The sequence below is a fragment of the Lissotriton helveticus genome, chromosome 6, assembly GCF_964261635.1.
Source record: "Lissotriton helveticus chromosome 6, aLisHel1.1, whole genome shotgun sequence".
NCBI lineage: Eukaryota > Metazoa > Chordata > Amphibia > Caudata > Salamandridae > Lissotriton > Lissotriton helveticus.
In genome coordinates this window covers 1,841,167,424-1,841,189,172 of record NC_136067.1, presented here as the reverse complement: position 1 = coordinate 1,841,189,172, position 21,749 = coordinate 1,841,167,424, and the positions used below count along the sequence as shown (strand labels likewise).

The window sequence follows — 21,749 nt, the reverse complement described above, 5'->3', positions numbered from 1 at the left end:
CTTTTTTTTTTTCAAAGCGCACGCAGGTCCCCATCAACGAAATATGCCCATACCACGGAGAAATCATCCCCCTGCTCAGCAGCACACACAACTGCCCGGTAGCCAGTCCGGCCCTGTTGGTCAGAGTTCCTGACATTTCTGTACTTTAACTAGAACATGCACATTTCGAATTATTCCTTCAAATAGTAACCCACACTTTTTTTTTTTAAAAGAAAGTATGACCTGCAATGAGCAGCCCAGGTCATATATAGTGGGTCTTCTTACTAGTCCCACTTTTTCTTCAGTATGAAGATCGCTCAGTAACACAATTCCCAACTACCTGGCTCATATATAGAATTAAATAGACATGGTAAAAGGCACTCCAGTGGAGATTCTAGGAGGGTGTTTCAGTGGTACCTGCCTCTCAAGCTGTACTTCAGGTGAAGCTAAACAGGGAGCAGATCCTGTTGAGTCTCTAGTTTTAGCTTGTTATCTGTCTTGCTTGGGTTCTGATGTAATTCCTGATCCGCCTCAGTCTACCTGCTGCTGACCTGGTTGAAAAGACTGTCTTCAAGCTTGCAGTCACCACAGGCTCACAGGTGAGTTTTAAACTGTTAAAGCTGTCAGTAGCTGGTAGCGCTGTTTTGGGATAGCCGTCTTGCTTCATAACATTTTTAAATGGTGCTTGTATGATTTGTTTTACCATCACCAACTTGTACAAAGATTGGGACTTCAGCAATGTACAGATGCCTCTGTACTTCCATTTGTCATGCTCCAGCACTCTACACCTCCATTCTTGAAACCTGGAAGTTGGTAAAAGTGTATACTTTTTGATTGTGCTCCCAAAAACTTTAAAAACAATCTTATTTCTCCCCAACCTCTAAAGTCTGTAGTTTAGGTTTTACTTTAACAGCAGTCTTGTGCATTTGCTGTGTATATTCGCAATCTCAAGAGCTGCTGCTTATGACGTAAACTGCATAACTGTAGCCTTCGTTCTTTCACTAAACCCACCGCTCCTTGTCACTCTGTCTAGTTTAACCCTTGGGTGGGTTTATAGATCCAGTCTGGCACATTTTCCAATACCAAATCAACAGTTGCAGAGTTCTCAAATCATAAGACACATTACAAGTGAGAACTATTTAACATCCTTGACATCAACACAAGTGATATGAGTGAAATGATAAATATATGTAGAACACCAAAACTTTACTAATGTGGACAAATGCTAATAGGATTAGCGGAGCAGCATTTGTATATATCAAAAGTGGCTCCTTAACAACTATAATGATTTGTAGGAGAGCACCCAATGCTAGTGCCAAATTTTTAAAAACAAAAATAAAAAAAGATATATTCTCCATGCAAACTACAGTGCTGGGGAGTATTCTTTCTGACTTAACCAAATACATTTTTTTTATTAAACAACTGTTACACTTTTGTTACATATATGATTATAATACCTTCATCAGCTTCATGCCAATTATTTTCAGGGAATAAAATGGAAGTACTCCAGCGGCCGGGCTTACATTCCCGCATCTGCCCAAAAAAGTAACATAATGGGAAGCCGCAGTCAACTGCCAATAGGTGAAGGGAGCTGCAGGTGGAAAAAGTTTGGGAACCACTGGCTCTAAGAGAATGAAGGTTCTCGTACCGACGGTTACCAAATTGGTTCCCTTCACCTCTAATCTAAGACCTCACTACACTATATTCACAGGCTCTTTGCAATAATATAGCTGATCTTTTTATGTCGAAAAATCGACACTACAAAAGCAACAAATTGCAAAGCAGAGCTAGCCTTGGTAACCAGATGCATTTTTTTTGTTTATTAAGTGTATGCCACATATTTGTTATTTTCTTTAAAGGGGGGTGGGGAGTAAAACAGCTGCCGATAATGTGGTGTCCGTATGCTCCAATAAAAAAGCAATTAAAAAAAAACATAACTAGCGAAAATAATCGTAATAAAAAAGTACGAGTGCCTCGTAGCAGGCAGGTTCACGTGCATAGACAGCCGCCTTTTGGTTTTGACAAGAGACAGCTTTAGCTATCTAGAGAGCTCGTGTCCTCACACCGCAGAGGATATAGACACATGCAGGTCCCTTTGGACCGCCTTGAAATTCATTTGCGTTGGTAAGAGCCCACAGCACAGATGTGAACTGCTTCATTGAGTAGTACAGCTGCACACACAGGCAATAATGAATTGCTTTCGATGTTTTTCTGTGGTCGAAACCCCACGCTGCGTTTCCCAAATTACCCTCCCACCACCCCCTACCAGCTCATATTGCTCTCCCCTCAGCCATAAATTTGGATTGACATTAAATGCCAGTAAAAAATATATACATAATAAAAAGGGTACTATAGACTTTGAATAACTGTAACCAGAGGTCACAGTCTAAACATGCAAGGATGACCAAGGAAGAAAAGGGAGAAGGAATAAAAGTACTGGCAACATAAAGTTGGCCCACCGAACGTTTCACTGAAGTGCACCTCTTTTTTAGGCGGATGTGCATCTGTGATACGATCATTCGCAGTACAAAAGAGCCAATGGCTGAAGGGGGGCTGGCATTGTCCTGTGCTGTAGACTGTGTGCTTCAGCAAAATCTGAATGACAGCTGAACAAACCAATGGATAAAGAAGAGGGCTGTCCCAAATCATCTAGATTTTTTTTTTTTCTTCAAAAGCTTTATTTGACAGATTTGTCATAAAAGCACAACAAACAGATAAGATCACTCACGGGCTGGATGTTCAATCTACATTTTACTCAGGTCGAAGGCTGGAATCTGCACTACTAGAGGTTACAGACTAGACAAATCATTGAATTTCTTTTAAATGTAATGTATGCTTACTAATATAGATTCATCGTAAAAATAGAAGATTCTGAAGGAGCATCAACAGATACTTTGCATGTGTCCAGCAGTATTACAATCGGAGCAGTAGCCCAGCCCGCATCAGACATTAGGGAGATAAAAAGGGCTTAGAAGAGGGAAGGTCTTACTCTCGTCTTGGAGGTGCATACTCTGCACAGCTGCATTCTCACTTGTCGGGACAGTGTTTCTCCAGCACATCTGGGCGGTGCTCAGCCATCATCTGGCATTTCCTAGAGGAGAGGTCTGCGCGCAGACGCGAGTAGCCGCTCCACCCTTGCAATCCAGTTCTTCAGGCATGGGTAGCGCTCAGAAAACCCCTGCTCTGGAGGGTGTGAGCAGGTGGACTAAAAACAAGAAGGAGGTACTCTTTTTCAACTGGAAAAGGGAGGGGGTGTATAATACTACAAAAATTAAAGACCTCCCTTTCCCTGCTTTTGTACAAAAGGAGGCTAAGTGCCTCTTACAGTTCTTAATGTGAGATTTTTCCCCATCTATTTTTTATTTAGTCGGTCTAAAGTAGGTTACCAAAAAGGAATTTATTCTGTATTTCAAAACATTAACAACAATTAAAACAGGAAAAACCCGGACATTTAGAGTCTATTCGTTATCTATTTTATTTGCTAAAAAGCATGAATTCATTGCACACAACACATCATTACAAACATATGAATTTTCATATAATACATTTTCCTGTTTAAATTGTTATTAATGTTGTTTTGAAATACAGAATAAATTCCTTTTTGGTAACCTACTTTAGACCGACTAAATAAAAAATAGAATGGTAAATATCTCACATTAAAAACTGTAAGAGGCACTTAGCCTCATTTTGTACAAAAGCAGGGAAAGGGAGCTCTTTAATTTTTGTAGTGACCAGGTGGACTCCATGTGCTCAGAAGGACATCGGTCTCATGCATGGACGGAGGGCCGCCAACGATGCCGTGCTTCGTGGTTACTGAGATGTCCAATGTAAAGGGGCGGTGTGGAGAGCACGCACAGAGCAGCCTGCGCCGTTCTGAGCAGCGCATGGGGCAGAAGAGATCCCAGGAAGACCACACTGTCCACGATCAGACCTTCTGGCTTCCCAACTTTCAGGTCACTCTTTCTGGCACCATCTATTGATCCCTGCAACTACTGCACAGCCGGACAGTCTCCGCAGCCTCACTCAAAGCTCCTCATGGCATTATACTGGACTGCTGGGCTCAGGCTGTGGGATGAGCAAGGTAAGCTTTGCCTCAGTCCTAGAGTCCACTTACTACTCCTTTAAGCGCACATGTTTTACCTCTAGCATCAGCCTCTCTCTGCACAGGTGCACATGGCTCTCCCGAGTCAAATAGGGAATTCTGAGAAAGCCAAAGGGGGGGGCATATAGTAAGAAACAACAGAAGCCGGTGCCGCGACAAATGAATACTCCGACTTTATAGCTGTCCCAAAAGTTTTGGCAGGAACCAGTCACAGAAAAGTATGCCTGGTTTTACTGCAGCTGATGCACAGTTCCATGGCAAGAGTGTCAGTACACGTGCACGGACACTCAGATCTCTTTGGGGATATCAGGCATCCCGTAATGTCTGTTGCATTTTTAGGTTTTGCCTGGCGAAAACGATGCGACGAAAACCTAATGAGTATAGTATGGGGCTGGGAATCCGCCCCCGTCTTTCATTGGCTAGCTCCATAAATGGAGGCTAGCCATTGGAAGACGGCTCTGTCCGTCAATCCCGGACCAGATTCGGGGGCGTTCCCGAGATTTTTTGGCTTTTGGCTACGTCAGCCGAAAGCCGATTCTCGGGAACACCCCCGAATCTGGTCCGGCATTGACGGCTCCCGGAAGAAGCCTTGGAAACAGCAGCCCCGACACAGCCACAGGAGCGCTGGCCCCCACCCTGCAGCAGCCGCCGAGCAACACCGGCACCCGCAGGTAGGCGCCAGGCCCACTGGGGTGAGGGTGTGTGAAGGAAGGGGTTGTGTCTGACAGTCTGATGCTACCTCTCATCCCGACAGCCCCAGGGGGTGGGGTCTCTTCCTGTTACTTTTATGCTTGGGAACGTGGGGTTGGATGCTGGGGGAACTGTTGATGGGGTGGTCCGAGGGTTTGAAAAGTGTATTCAGGCCTTGCTTTTAAGAGTGGTGGTAGTGACACAAGATGCAGAGGTGGCTAGTTCTATCCTACCGCCGATAGGATGCTGAGCGAAGCAGCTGTAGGGTCAGAGTGCAGTAACGCGAGGGCAGCTGTCATCGAGGGGGTCATCCCCCTTTTCGTGCGGTGTTTCGGAATAGAGGGATCAAGCCCTCAATACTGCCTAGTAACGCAAGGTGTTGAGGCACAGTGGCCCACCCCTGTCAATGATTCGTCGGACCCTCTGTGTACCGCTCTCTGCTGGTGATGCTGTGCACTGCGTCTCTTTTTTGGTGCACGATCCCTGATGCCGGCTGAGTTCAGTGATCGAGGGGTGCACAGTAGACAGTTGCTGCGGTAGAGAAAGCGACATAGCTGTTAGATCGGATTCCCACAACCCATTTCAAAGCGACTTGCACCACCTATATTCCCTTGCTCATCACACACAACGTGTAGTTCTGCTCTTCCAAGGCCCTACTTCTTCAATGGTTGCAGGAGGATACCGGTATGGATCTGTGATATATTTCTCCGGTGATTGCGGGATTCTGGGCCTGTGATAGAACCCGCCACCGCCCCCTCCCTTTTTGCTTTGCAGTCTGCAAACGCGGTGCAGCTCCGCGCATGGACCTGTAGGGGGCGCGCTCTGGCCCTGACTGCTGCCAAGCACACACCGTTTCCTACAGGGTATGTGCAGGCCGAGCCCAGCTCGCCTGCTGCACAATGAAGCATGCAAACGACCATGTAACCATCTACCGGCCTGGGATCTCGGCGGGCTCTGCTTTGCTGCGCTCGCACGCCCGTGGAGCTGCTTCATACTTAAAGCATCACTTAAGCCTAAACTCACCAAACTGCTACACTGAGACCCGAGTACTCGTTGCATGTGGTCTATACTCTCTATGAAGATGAACCATCAGTTCCTTTTTGGTACTCCGGCTTCACTTCACCATTACATAGAAAGTGACGTTTTTGACAGCTGAAGTCCAGTTTTTGACAGCTGAAGTCCAGCACGTGTTTATTGATCAACATTTCAGGCGCACTCCTCTAGGGGTAGGATTTGATAGAATGCTACTGCTCCGAGTGTAATCTTGATTTTGCTGCTGCACTGTCTTTATTGAAGATCGTTTCTAGTGCAGGACTAGCAGGTGTTATGCAATATTACGTTTAAGGGTCTTATTTTCTTTTACTTGGTTATTTTAATAATTCGGCTGACACGTAGAGGTTCTGTAGCAATATCAGACTCTAATTGTTTAACTTGAAGTTTTGTGTGATTTGTTTTCCTCACTTTAGAGTGCGCTGTGAAACCAGGTGCTTTCTATATGGGTTGTGCCATTATATTTTTTAGTACATCTCACGGTGAGCAAATAAAGTAGTTTGAGGGATCACCGCCACATTGCTCTTGTTTCTAGAAAGCAAGGGGTTGTCTTTTTCTTGTGACTTTCAGTTTGTTTTCATAAAACCATTTGTGCTCACCTTTTAAGTTAATCTTTTTTTAGATGTCTGTTATTGCTCTGCCGAATGCAATGAATGTCAACAGAAAATATCCACACTTGTATCAGTAGTACATTTGATCAAGTTAGTGACAATAATGCTAGATGAAAACTTTTTTGGTCTCACGTTAGACTCTTGGCAGTTAACTTTGAATTATTGACCAACTAAAATATCTTTTTTTTTCTCGAAACAATCTTGGGAGTTTCTCATTGTTGTTAGTAGTGTTTGTTTTTGTCTGTGCAGTATAACCTGGGACTGAACACTTTAGTGTTAATGTACAGAATTGTCAATGTCTGAGTCAATATGGCGCCAAGACATGGCAAGGGCTGTAAACGCAACTTGGAGTTCATTTAGGATTCGCAGTTTCACAGAGCATTCGGAAAGTATTCGTTTCACTATCCTGTTATGTTCGAATAAACTTGAGGCTGGAAGGTCTTCGTTTTTTACCACACACGTGTTGGGGATCGTATCTGTGGGTGTTTGTGTGTGTCATTTGCAAGAGAATAAGCTATTGGCATTGTAAATGACAATGCCATTTATTTATGTTTAAAAAAACATAAATAAAAATAATGTCAAGAGCAATGCCAATAGCTCTAACTTTAACAAAGGCAAAACCATTGCATTGTAAATGCTTGTTTTGTTTTACCCTGGAGTCACAAACCACAGATGAATCGGAGGTTATTAGTGGGTCCTCTTTTCCAGAACCACAGTAAACAGGGTGCAGGCACAGCCTTTTCTTTAGGTGTGTCCTTGAAAGTGGCTCTTGAAGGTGCTGCACTTCTCAGGCCACAGTCTGTCCTGCTGGAACTGGCCCAGTCCTGGGAAGGTGCCCACATAGGAACCTTCCTGCTCCATTCAAGTTTGTGTGATTTTAACCTCTTGAGCGCTCATGAGCCACGGCGCTCCGGTGCTCATGACGAGCTGAGCTCGTCATGACCGCGCCCGTTACTTGGAACGCTCGCACGCTGGGCTGATTCCCCTGCTGTGCTGAACGTTCCATTGGAACGGGCGCGGTCATGACGAGCTCAGCTGGTCATGAGCACTGGAGCGCCGTGGCTCATGACGAGCTGAGCTCGTCATGAGCATGGGGGCGCTGTATGCGCCCTCTGCCCCTCAGCACAGCGGGGGAATCCCGCCAGCGGCGAAGGGGTTAACCTGGACAGGTACTGTGAGAGTTCTACTGACTTTTATGTGGGGGAGGAGAGGGCGGCACAGGGGCAAAATATGGCAGCTATGAATACCAGTGAACACTATGGCACATCCTACAACCTCAGGGACTACAAACCGCTGTACCTTATCACCGCTCACAACTCTTTCAATAGGAGCATTCGAACGGACCAATCACAAAACACTGATTTACACAGGAAAAGCCAGCAGGCAGCCTTTCAAATAGGAGCAACACTTTTGCCTAATCCTTGAATGAATGGAACAGTAAACAGGTGCAGTCCTTCATCTCCAAGAAACGAAGACCACCTCATCCCAGCTTGGCTGGTTTCGAGGGGTCTAACAGCGTGTGGTCTTGCCAAAGCCCAGTTATCCCCAGTCAGCGTAAGCTCTCTGGTTTCCATATTTCCAGGATCTATTCTTTGAACGTCGCCATGTTTAGACTTTCCATGCGTCACGGGCACTTAGTTGGAATCATGCCAAGATATTGGAGTCCAATTCTGCCACCTTGGCCCAGACTGTCTGGGAAGATTATTCCTGCAATCTGACCAATGTACTCCTAAGTATTCTTGTGCATCAGAGGTCTAAAATAGCATATCGGCATCACAGCATTATCAAACTGTTACATCCAGCATCGTCCACTGAAATACAGCTGGCCAGGACAGCTCCACCGCAGTGAATAATTTCCACAGATTTCCTCGGTTGGGGACAGCTGCAAGATTTTGGAGCTTAGCCTAAAAAGCATCGCTGTATGAACCCGAAAACCACTTAATTCGACATATGAGATAATGCTTGGGAAGCACATTGCCATCTTGGAAAAGGACAGTGGATCTCTGGAGCAGTCGTCATCTGAAGAGCCTTAAAGGGGGACTGGTCTTTAAGTGGAGATCAGAATCCCCCTGATCTCACTTATCTGTCGGCTTATGGGCCCAGGATTCCCGAAGGGTTCCAGACAGTTCTACGATATCGGCCCGGCCCAGGATTCCCAAAGGGTTCCAGACAGTTCTACGGTATCGGCCCGGGTGGTACAAGAAATGTCAAGCGGCTTTTGAGTAACCATTTAATACATTTTAGCAAGCCCTGTCTCAGGCCTAGCGGCACCCCATGTGCACACTGTACAAGGCTCATATGGATAACTAACTGTTAATAAAGGCCATTCCTTCTGAAGATTCAAAAAAAGGCCCGTTTAATTTGAATCCAACTAGCAAAATTGTGTTTACTTTCACATCCAGATACAACTACCTAAATCTAATTACCACTGCACAAGCCATCATAGGCACCACATTGAAGAACTACAGCAACACATGCAGAAGCATAGCATCAAATAACACTTCAGGAAATGAGTTAAAAGGCTACAGGGAACTCCATGTCTGAAAGTATTATATTAACAGCCAGCGTAACCATCACATTAACACAAACAGTGCATAAGACACTGCATGGTCACCCAACAACCTTTCAAAAAGCACACTTGACCCTGAACGTCACCAAGAAACTATTGACTGCAGCCCAAATGAGCAGCGGTCTCTGTAGAATACCCAGCCCCAGAGTAATGGGGCAGCAGTGTTCCAGCCTGGGCCAACAGACATGGCCGCGCCCAGCACAAATACTGAAGGCGCCATCAGCAAACCCTCATGCCTGAAACTGGTCCTGGCTGGAAACAGTTGGAGGTCAAATCATCAGAACTGTAATCCAAGTGACCTTGCTGGACACAGATGTTCACGTGGGCAAACAGATTTGTAGATTGTACTTCCAATGCTCCTGGTGGGGCATAACGTTTGTTCCAGACCGGAGGCAATTCTTGCATCTTTCACAGTCACTGCCGTCTCGGCTGCTCCAGTAATTGATTCTGACACCAGTAAAGACCTCAGTTTGCTACACCAAGCACAGGAATCTGGGGAGATCGTTTCCAGAATATATTTGGCTTTTTGTCACGTACAGATTAGACACACCCCTGCTATATGTCTCGATAAATGCTCAAGATCAAACCAGGCTGGCTTGTACAAATATGTTGCCACCCATGTACACCGAGGGTTTGAAAGCAAGACCCAACTGGATTTCTTGTCCAAGCGCGTTAACCACCTGAGCTACCCTCCTACCCCGACACTTGCTGGACACACAGATCTCTGCAGCCCATGCCTGAACCCCATAACACCCATAACGCCCATAACGCGACCAATTAAGTAAACTACAACAACTTCAATATTAGGGTTCCTTCAATAGCTCGATTCCAATTCCTGGGGAGGGGAGTCATTAATTTTTAACAACAATGTACAAGTTGGCATCTACTATCTCTGCCCCTCATGACTCCACCCCTTTCTATCGTCATTCGTCACCACTCGACTTCCTAAATTCTGGGTTCTTGGACTATATATTTTTATCAGTACTGGACACATCCTTCACCCCCAAAGGAACGCTACTATTTTTGCAGGTTTTGACGCTGAAAAAACACACTTGTATAATATAATAACGTACTGGCAGTGGCGCCTTATAAGACGGTGGCGCCGCTTTCCTGATGCATTAGATGCCAGCGGGTGCGTCACACCGCATTGATATACCCGTGTTTGCAATAAAAGCCCGCCGCCAAGAATGCTACACGACAATGTTTACTATCATCGGGTTCACTTCGCGTTTTATTTATCCATAAATCTCTGAGGAACTGGAAATGCTGCGGGGGCGCCCGTGAGACAGACGGAGGGGCTCTGCAGACAGCTGACGGGGCGCAGCTGCGGGGAGGCGCGCGGCTGCAGCCAGCACCGCGCAGATGGCGCGCGCGCGCGAGAGATACCAGCCGCTAGAACACCCCCGCCACAGCCAGCAAGTGTGGGCGCCCGGGCACCCCATCCCAGGGCTCACGGGGGGAGGGGGAAGGGACTATGGCAGCAGGGAGCATTCACAACTGGGCGAGGCCCGGGATTCAAGGCGCGCGCGCAGGCACGTGAAGGAGCAGGAGAAGAGCTCGCGCTCAAAATAATGCCTGCTGAAAGGCTCCTTGGCTGATGTATTTAGCAGAGTACATTTAGAAGGGGCCGGCAATTATTTATTTTTAGTGCCCGACAAATCTCGCAAAATTAGAAACGCGTGCATCAGTACAGCGAGAAGTGGGCGAGACAACAAATGAACTGGGAGAGCCGAGCCAAGGCGGGAGCCCGTGCTCGAGCCGAGCCCTGATAATAGTTATCAAGTAGATGATACAAACAAAAAATATAAATAATGTTAGAGTAGTTTGACAGATGTCCCCAAAATTCAATAAAGTGAATCATTAACACGTGGAAGCGTTTCACCTTAGGGTTAAAAGTGAGGGTTTTTAAACATAAATTGAGAAACATTCCTGAATCAGCATCAATGACTATTAATGAACAAAGATGCTCGTCAGGGTACCCGTGCACCCTATATGTTGCTTAGATTGTTAATATGGATGGAGCATCATAGGCTATTAAATCAAACTCGGCACCGTTTTTTGCACAAGACATATCCCGGACTCACGTATTTGAAGGTCCTCGCATATGTGAAACAGGGATGAGGGTCCTAGAAAATACTGGGCTAAATACTGGATTTTTGCTGCTTGCAGGGTCTCGGAGCAGGTGTGCCTCTAGCAGCAGCACGCTGCCAGGGAGAGGACCATTTGTAGGCCCTTCGAGTTGAAATGAGGAAGCAATCCAGAGCGTGGTGTCTGCACAGCACAGCAACTCTGCTGTTATTGACGCTTAGTGTGAGCTTCTCGCAAGAAATCACTGTCCACACTTCTTCAAGGAGCAAGAAAGGCCACTTTATTTTAAGACAGGTGCATAATACATTTCTTGAACACATTCATTATTTATTTATATCATAAAATTCCAATCTACACATTATGCCTAAACTCCCTACCTAACAGAACCCGAAACTAACTCTTGACTAATACCCCCAGGATTACCCAACGAGCTACCCTTCAGGATGGCCAACCCGCTCCAGGCTGCCCACCCCACTAGCCAAAACCGCCTCCTAAAAGAACAAAGACACCTGTCCTAAAAGTGGCAAGGCCCGAAGACCAGAGCAGCGCCTAGAGCACCGTCAAGTAAAAACCTAACTAAGGAATAAAGGGAGGGAGGGTGGGGCAAAAAGAACCTCCCTTCCCTTGCCTCCCTCTAACGCCGTGCCCAACCGCCAGCCTGACTTCCCTTTAATACCTCCCCCCAATCAACCCCACCTGCTTAACTGATTCTCGCGCGAACACGCCCAGGGAGAGACCAGCTCGCGCCTGGCTCTCCCTGGGTCCCCCCTCGCGCAAGAAATCACTGTCCACACTTCTTCAAGGAGCAAGAAAGGCCACTTTATTTTAAGACAGGTGCATAATACATTTCTTGAACACATTCATTATTTATTTATATCATAAAATTCCAATCTACACATTATGCCTAAACTCCCTACCTAACAGAACCCGAAACTAACTCTTGACTAATACCCCCAGGATTACCCAACGAGCTACCCTACAGGATGGCCAACCCGCTCCAGGCTGCCCACCCCACTAGCCAAAACCGCCACCCAGGAAAACCTTTAGCGTTTTCCTGCCCCACCCAAAGAAGGAAGGGAAGGAGCACCCCACAACTGCACCTGAAGAACTGTGGCAAGTAAATCTCTAAGCTCCAGAAGGAAAAAGAACTGCCTAATGCAGATAGATGGACCCCGTCCACACAGAATACATACTTCCCTGAAATATTCCAATTATGATGAGCCAACTGTATATACATAAATGATGACAAAACGTCGTATCGTTCTCTTCACATTGCGTCCTGCCTTCTCCATGGCGGAATAGCTCCTTGCCCCAGGCCATCGCAATCGAGGCACTAACTCCGTCCATATCACCATGGTGCTCACCCATGTGCTCTTGAGGACTACGAGATCATGATACATGAACTTTAGCAAGGTCAAACCTGATAGAGAAACTAAGTCAAATTCACCAACATGCAGCACCAGTAGACCCGAAGGGCCCCCCCCAACCCTGTGAAACCATAGAAGCCAAAGCAGGAAAATACCGCCCAAACGCATGCCCCCTGCGCCATGCCAGGAGACTTCAAGTGTCAGACTGCTGAAACCAAGAGATCTCCCACAAAGCTGACGCGCAGCGACTATAGCAGCCAGTTTAACAAAAGAGCGCCCAGGATCCACACCCCCTTATTTATCCGGCGACTGGGGCCAAAGACCTAGGGGAAAAAGAGAGGTCCGGCAAAGCAAAGGCAGACTACTTTCTCCAACAAAACCTTGCGGAGGACAGCTAACACTGAGAAACAAGGATGGGACCGCCATCAGTATGACAAAAACTTTGTCCCCCGAGATACGGCGAGGAGAAGACACAAAAACCTCCCAGTCCCCCACAGGGCAGCATGCATACACACCGCTGCTACCCAGAAACACCCCACCTACCCCTCCCCATCTGATCAGTGTTGGACATACTCGGCCACAGGCGTACCCTGACATGGTCCCCCCACCACCTCGCCGTGGACCCTCCCCCACTCAACCCCTCAAACCCAGCAGATCAGAGGCCCGAAATGCCCTGAAGAATACCCACACAAAGCACAAACGAAATTTCTGTGGCACTCCAAAGCATCATAGCAGCACACCTCCCAGTGCGATAAAAGCAAATGAATCAAATCAAAGGGGCACCGGCCGCCGTAGCTTCCAACCACCAGCCCGGAGCCTACCCACCCTTTCAGAACTGTACGAAACAATACCCCCCCCCAACCGAAAAACCCTCCCCCACCAAAGCTGACCATACAAAGACACCCCTGCCAACCGAAATCATCGTGAGGGAAAGGCCTTAGGTCGCTAAACGTAAAACAAACCGCAATAAAAATTGTGCATCAGCTAACCCAGCCCTGACCGTACCTGCCATCCCCACCAAACTGCAAAAAACTCAGGCCAGGCCTTCAAAGAAATCCGCCGTGCAGAGGCAGCTACGGAATGTGCTACCAAAATGGCGGACCCTCAATTCCCAAAGTCCCATACGTACCGTGGAATTGCCGTTAGTGCCAGATCCGCCCCGGGAGCCCACTCGCGGAATACGGACCCTTGAAAGCGAGATAAAGAATCAGCGACACAACTAATGGCTCCCGGAGCATGCCGAGCTCCAAGGCAATATGCAGTTGAGAAACACCGCAACACGAAGCCGCACAGGAGCTGTAGCACACGCAAATCGCGGGCTCTTTGTTGGTGAACAAGGTCAACTACCGCTATATTGGCCACATGAAACAATACGGCGCGAATCTGAATTCCCCCCCCCCCCAGATACACAGAGCAACCCACAACGGGAAGAGTTCCAAAAAACGCAATGCTGCGACCGTATCCTTTCCCGCGCACTGGCCAGCAGCCGCGCACCAACGACCTTCCCAATATTCCGAAGCCATGAGCTCCTTATGCATCCGTGAAAAAGCTGCCACCTGCCACACCATGTCCTCATCCGCAAAAAACAAGGACACGCCACTGACATCTTGCAGGAAACGCAACCAGATAGTCAAATCAGCACGGACAGCAGTTGTAAGGCGCACACGAATGATGAGGAATGCCGGCGCCTGACATCGAGAGGCCCAGATGTCGACAAAAACGTCCTACCCGCCCGAACGACCCAACAAGCAAAATTGAGGCACCCCAAAAGCTTCCGTACGTTCCGCCGCCCACTTCGTGGACTCCCAACACCAAGCGTATGAAATCAGTCATCTCCCGCACGATAGCAGCAGGCAAGCGCAGCAGCATAGTCGCGGTATCAATCGCAATCCCGAAGAAATTCAGAGATGTACAGGGACCTTCGGCCGTAACCGGCGCCAGAGGAAAGCCCAAACCCCGGTCATAGCCGAAAGATTACCAAAGCCGCCTGATACTGCCCGGACTGACCCCCCACCCCCCCTTGTAAAAGAAATTAATCAAGGTAATGGCAGACCAAGAAGCAGCCGCTGACAAAAATTGAAGCGCACTGCAGAAGGGTACTGAGGGTCTCAAAGAGGGAACATGACACCGAGCAGCCCATGGGTAATACTTTATGAACATAAAAACATCCCCCAAAATGCATACCAAAGAGACCCAACAAAAAACCACTGAGGGATCGGAAGGAGCCGGAAAGCCGACTGATGTCACTCTTTGCCAGCAAAAAACCCCCAACGCCTGCCCAGCGAACGAGCCGTAAGGCGTCATCCCCTGAAGCATAGGGCACGGTTGAGGCAGCTGGGTCAATGAATTCGGTGACGGATGCACCCTCCAGGCCAGGACCGACGATGGAGGAGGTGAAAACTCCCCCATCACCCTTTGGGGACCGCCCCCCAGTGGAGAGACGATCCAATCAGAGAGAGGACAACTCAGAAAAAGGACCTGCAAACCGATCCCTCAGCATCCAACTTCTGCTGCACAAACCTGAGAGCACTCCCTCACCGACCGCAGATTGTCAGACCACCACCCCACCCGGAGACCCTGATAACCAAACCGAAACCCAACCCTGAAAAACCCAGAACAAAATCGCAGCAGCCCCAAAGTCAGGATAGTCCACCAACCGCAGAATCAGAATGTGCTGCTCAATAGGGGTAGGAGCCCTCATGTGCAAAGTGCGGAGGTTGTCACCTACCCCCTGAACCCCTCCCCCGTCCTGCAACCCGCAGTCCGTGAAAACACTGTGTGAGAGCATGCCGCCCCCCCCCCACACTGCACACACTCGTGGCAATCGGTTTGGCAGGATACTATCCTCCGCAACCATGTTTTGAACAGCCACGCCATCCCCAAATTGTAGAAAATCTTCCCCCGTAGGTTGCATAGTAGAAACATTCAAAACCACGGCCGCTCAAGCCGCAGTGTCAGAGCGACTCGCTCACCAACAATCCCATCCCCCGCACCAATTAATCTTATACTCTTAACAGGGAGACTCTCCCTTGCTGCGTGACAATTTTTTTTTTTTTTTTTTTTTTTACAGCCACCCCATCCCCAACTGTAGAAACATCCCTTGTAGATTGCACATCAGAAACATTCAAAAACTCACAGGCCGCTCAAGCCCCGCTGCCAGAGCGACTCGCTCACCAAGAACCCCATCCCCTGTACCAAAACGATGTGGTACTCGTAACAGGGAGACTCTCCCTAGGGTTCCACACGGACCATCTTTACCTCCCGGCAACTGTGCCGACTTCCGCTGAACCATCCAGTTAGCTAGCCCACTCCCCCTGTGTCACTTACCGCCGCGTGGTCCCACATGACTCCTGCAAAAATACGAGAAACAGGGGGTTGCCCCAGCCCACCCCTCTGGGCCCGTGCTGCCAAAAGCCCAATTCCCTTACCCCGCAAACTCCCCACCTACCCATTCATCATCTTGTACATCCAAATAGAAATCTTCCCAGAAAATTGAAAACTTTTGCCCTGCCACTTGGCAGCGCCCCATCAACAATTCCCCCATCAGAAAACTGCCAGTCAACATCATGAAAGCTCCGCGCGCGCAGAAAACTTCCAGAAGAGAGATCCGCTCCAGATCCCTCTCCCGTGATCCCACCACTGGAAACAGCCGTAGGGACAGCTCCCAAGCCCGAAGAAACAGTCCTCAGCCGCTCAGCCGGAGGAACAGCTCGAAAACTGCGGCCGCTCAAACCAGACCGAAAAATCCGCAAAAACTACCTCCCCCCCACAGAGGCAAGGGAAACACCCCAAGAGGACCCAGCAACCGGCGCCAACCCAGGGGCACCACCCAACCCAGGCGCCGAACCCACCCCGGGGGGCGGCAGGCATCCCGCGGCGAGCCGGGAACAACACCGGGCTGGTGACAGAGGACGCCCACCATGGCCAGAGGCTGGAGGGAAACAAGGGGGGGGGCAGCGGAACCAGAAACCATGAGTCAGGGGGGGGCTGAGGGGGGGGGGGGGGGGGGGGGGAAGAGAAGTACAGCAAAAAAAGGGGGTGGGGGCAATGCTGGGCAGCCCTGGGCCAAATTGCTGGGGTAAAATGCAGGAGGGCTTGGCCCAAGCACAGGGGTGGAGCGAGGCGGCGGGGAGCGCTGCCCAATCACCCAAATGGGGCGAAGCCCCGCCTGACAAACCAGGCACTGAAGGGTGAGGGGCCCACGGCGAGAGGAGCATGAACATGTGTCCCGGTGAGGCACGTAGGGCCGAAAATTCCGCCCCCGCCGGGCCCCCAGCAACAACAGGAGACTTCCTGGTCCTGACAGGAGGGGACCCAAACATACGCGGGGCCTGCCGGCCCACGGAGCGACCCCGCCCACCCCCCGGGCGCCCCACACAATTCAGCAACTCACAAAGGCAAAGGCCTACCTGCTGGCGGGCGCCCGGGTCGCCGGCGGGGTCCCCGAGTCCGCAGGAACCTGGGCCGGCATCTGGAAAGCCGCCGGCATGGCGGCCCCTCCGCCGCCTTCGTCGTCCATGTCAAGCGACACCAGCAGCCGCCGCCCGCGGCCCGCCCTCAGCAGCCTTGCGAGAGGGGGGGGGGAGAAAGGGGCCGGCCGAACCAACCCACGCCTACCGCCGGCACTCCCAGGCAACCTGAGGTCCTAGCACCCGGCGTCGTAAAGCGCCCGGACAGCCCGCCCGACCTCCGCCGCCTCCTCCATGGCCCCCCTGATGGAGAACAGTAAGCGGGCGGGGCAAAAAGAACCTCCCTTCCCTTGCCTCCCTCTAACGCCGTGCCCAACCGCCAGCCTGACTTCCCTTTAATACCTCCCCCCCAATCAACCCCACCTGCTTAACTGATTCTCGCGCGAACACGCCCAGGGAGAGACCAGCTCGCGCCTGGCTCTCCCTGGGTCCCCCCTTGTCAAATGACCGGTTCACAGATAAGGGGGCTCTGAGGCACTGCTGGGCACTCCATCTGCTCCCCACTGCCCCTACAGAAAGAGACTGAAGTAACTCCATACTTCTTCCCCTGGCAGCTGGTTTACTTTGGTCAGGCCTCGGATGATGGTCGTGCTGATGAGGTCTGAGGAGGACCAACCAGTACTGTGCAAGAAGAGGATGGGTGCTGAGTTGCCATGGCAACAGTGTAGACAAAGGATTCTTAAATCACAGTGCTCCTTAGCCCTTGCCCGTCTCCTGTATGCAGTGAGTACGTTTTATATACTCACAGACTAGGTTAGCTAAGTCACAACCAGCACTTCAAGGCAATCCACATTGCTGCACATACAAGACTGGATGCTGACTCTTCAGCAAACTCTGTCTTGGGAGTAGGCGATGCCCACCAGTAGCCACATCACTCCTGCACTATAGCACGGAGAAGAACTAGGTAGCTGTCAAGGGACCACTGCATAGGAGCAACAATAAACAAGCATTTTCAATGCAATAGGTCTCGCATTTACAAGACTTGAGCTATTGGCATTGTAAAAGCCAATGCCTTTTATTTGTATGTTGTTTTTAAATCAGATAAACTGCATTGTCATTTACAATGCCAGTAGCTTAAACTCTCGCAAATGCGAGACCTATTGCATTGCAACTGCAAGCATCATTGCTATAAAAAAATACATTAAAAAAAGTTAGAAGAGAGCGTGTCAGACAAATCTATTTGAGAAAATAGTGATTGGAGGCTATAATTAAAGCCTACTGAGTAACAACACATGTAAAGGGGGTGTCGCCATGGGAGGTTACAAAATGAGACAAGACGGTACTAAGGAGGGACTACTAAGCCTTTTGACCAATGAACAGCCACAGTTGACAGTGGACACGGACACAATCCAATGAAAAATATGGGTGAGGAGTGGGCGGAGCTTCAAGTCCCTAAATGAATACAGCATGCCTCGCAGAGCAGCGCATGCCCTGCCCAGGCTCAACCCTAAAACCTACTGGCTCAAAAAGGTCTTGTAAGACGAGAAAGGGCTGGAATACAGTAACAACTTGAGTAAGGACTGACATGAACTGGCGAAGTCACTCAGACTGTAAGACTTGAACTGTTCTGCAGCCTTTAGTATCTAAAAATACAAGATATGACCCACAGGAACTGTGTCATGTTGAATTGGAGAAGCTTAAGCTAAATTCTCGAGACGCCATCTTGTACAGGTTAAACAGGAGAAATGCAAAACTTGACCTGGAAAAGTATTGTAAGCAATTAACATCCTCTGATATAATGCCCCAACTCTGGTTGGCGTGGCAATCTTTCCAGAAAGCCGGCCTGCAGAGGAGAACCACAGTCCAGAGATGCAATGCCAGGACCACTTAGAACCGCCCTCTGTGGGGGAACGTCCTTTACAACGGAACTTTTACAACGATGTACCGTTACGATGCAGGTTTAACAACAAAAGTCATTACAACGACTTTCGCTGGAGGGCGCTCTAGGATAGGTAATAGTTTAATTTACTATCCAACACCTTCCCTACTATCCACGGGGACTGGAGTTGGAATAGTAAATTAAACTATTCACTATCCAGCGCCCCCCAACGCAAGTCGTTGTAACGACTTGCGTTGTAAAACCTGCGTCGTAACGGTACGCGTTGTAAAAGCATGCGTTGTACCGTCATACAACCCCTTTCTGTGCTGCACAGCAATCGACCATCACCACCCAAAAGCAAGAAGAGAGCCCCTGGAATGAACAGAGTCCAAGTAGGCTCCCTACTCACTCTGGTTGCCAGCCACAGTGGGACACACACAATAAACCATCGCACAACAATACTCTGAACATTCACATTTGCAACTATACTGGCAAACAAACCACACAGGATCACCAGGACTCCAGTCAATGAGAAATCCCTGAAGGATCCGGAAACGATGCCCAGCTTCTGGAAGATCCATGAGACCATACAAATGGAAGAAATGACCTACACACATTTTGACACCCAAACATTAGTTGAAGCAAACCTGCCTTCAAGTAGACTTCAATTCCTTGACCCTCCTCAATGCTCTAGAACAGCGTCCTTTGCAGGGTGAACAGGGCTAGGCAGAGCATGGTAAATTAAGTTCCATTCCAATTGGACCTTTCCAGAAACAAAGTCAGAATCCGCTCCTCCACCTTATCTATATTTCAAATTTGCTAAGGTTCATACATGTAGCACACAGTCACCATGTTTATCTTGTGGGTCTGTCTCACTTCTCAACTGCAAGAATTGTGTTACTCCTGCCACCAATTCCAGTATCCTTGTTCACACTGGTAAATTCCTCTGATCTTTACTATTTTATAAACGTAAAGGAAGAGGCACTCTCCAAGGGCTTTCCTCTCCTTCAAGAAAGCCAGTGTAGTTTGTGGTTTCACCCCACGCTCACATTGAAGTCATTTGACTAGGTCATCCATTAGCCACCCCTTTTCGCATCTAATCATTTTACAAAAGGGTACTAATTTCGGTCATGCATGCTGCCGCACCATCTGCCTGACATCCACTGACATGCTGCAGAGGTAAAGGCGTGGGAAACCCAACTCCACCTGTCCGCCACTAATTCAATAGCCTTTCCTCGGTTCACTTTTCACAAGCAGGTAACTCAAGGCCACTGCTGCTGTTCCACACTGCCACTCAAGCAGGATCCTGCAAGCTTGTTTAGAAGTCACCTGGCTTCACCACAGCTTGCCACAAGCTACACACTGTTGCATATTGAGACCATGAAAGAAACAGTTGCATCAGGCATGCTTTGAGGTTCTAAGCGGCTTCTTTGGACCCCCCAAGTTGGTGTGGCTCCACGGTAGCTGCCATCTTGGGTTTTGCTCAGGCTTAAAGAGAACTGTGCCGGATCCACCCAAAAGTTGAGAGAGGTAATCAAGTAATACTATATACACAGGAAGAGGGGCTCAATTTGAATATGCTAAACAAGGACATGAATGGCCCATTGTAGAGGGAACCTTAGGCTAACACGGATTGAAGAGAAGGAGCACGGCAAGTACACAAATTGCAAGTCTGCCATATTGGCAGCAACCACTTCGAACGGCCCTCCAGTCTCCATAGTAGAGTAGAACAGTGATCACAATTTAGTGGTGATGCAAACACTCTTCCCACCGAGCTCCACAATCGGGTGGTGCATTTCTGGAATATATGACATGCACTGGTTTTGTAGACCTTTAAATGAATACGCTTCTCTGTTAACAGCCATCATATGTACACATCCTGCCCATTTGTCAATATGTGAGGCTACTCTGCAGCCCATACACACCTCATGTGCCCGTACACAGTATGCGTCTCTCCACTAACACACCAAGGGTGTTAGGTGGTCACAGATGCCAATTGTCAGGTTCCCTTGGTAGTCTGTCTCCAGTCAGCACAGCCCATCATTGATAGAACATGCTCTGGCGAAGGGCTTCATTTCATCCTCACCCAATCGTTGGCCATACAGAGGAGACCTCACTGCCTTTTGTGATGGGTCGGGAAGAGTTAATGCCTACTTTTTTTGCTAACCCTCCCTGAACTAATCACTAAACATGTTTTTCAAAGCATTTTACATAAGACGGATGAGGGAGCACGTGGCTTCAGTTCATTTTGCTAGAGTGCCTTTAGTTTGACTCTTCAACTCTCAACTACACCTATTAAGCACCATTGGTAAACTTTAAGGATTTAATTTTAGGATAAAAGTATTTCAGTAATTATTAGGGATAAAATCCATCTTCACAATTTAAGTTACTCCTATCGCCTATACAGTACCACCTCCATCAAGATTGGTATTCACTTGTAATCTTGCGCACTCTCACAGCAAATGCGATGCCGTGGTGGCACAGCAGAGATGATATGACCTCACCCAAGCACAGCTGGGGGGTGCTCCTTCCATTACATACTCAATAAAGGTAAACATGTTCAGAGTGGTCTGCAGCGTCATAGCAAGAAAGGTATGACAGTTTAAGTTTAAGTTTAAAATATTTATTGAGCGCAGCATACACCTAGACGGTTTCTTGGCGCTAAAGTCGAAGACAGCCCACTGAGCGGGGACAGTCACTGAAGCAGTGGCTGGAAACTAAACAGAAACCTGGGGAAAAGCCTGAGGGAGTAAAAAGGTCTTCAAGGCTTTGCGGAAGGTGGAATACATGACAACTGACCGGTTTACATTCAGTAGGACAAATATGAACCGATTAAAGTCCAAATAAAAACACTGCCTACCAAACAGCTAGTATTAAAAGTTTGCTCAATTAAATTAGACTTTGGGAGAGAAAGTTGAAAGCTCTAAACGCCCCAAAAGCGCTTGAACTTCAATATCCCAAAGTGAATTGAAAGCTTACTTAAGAACAATCACTCATGAAGTAAA

General features: G+C 48.5%; 1 protein-coding gene across 2 annotated transcripts in view; it reads right to left on the bottom strand.

The window, feature by feature from the left end:
- VASH2 (vasohibin 2) overlaps nucleotides 1-21,749 on the bottom strand; it is a 138,503-nt gene that overhangs the window by 5,672 nt on the left and 111,082 nt on the right. The window lies entirely within an intron of this gene.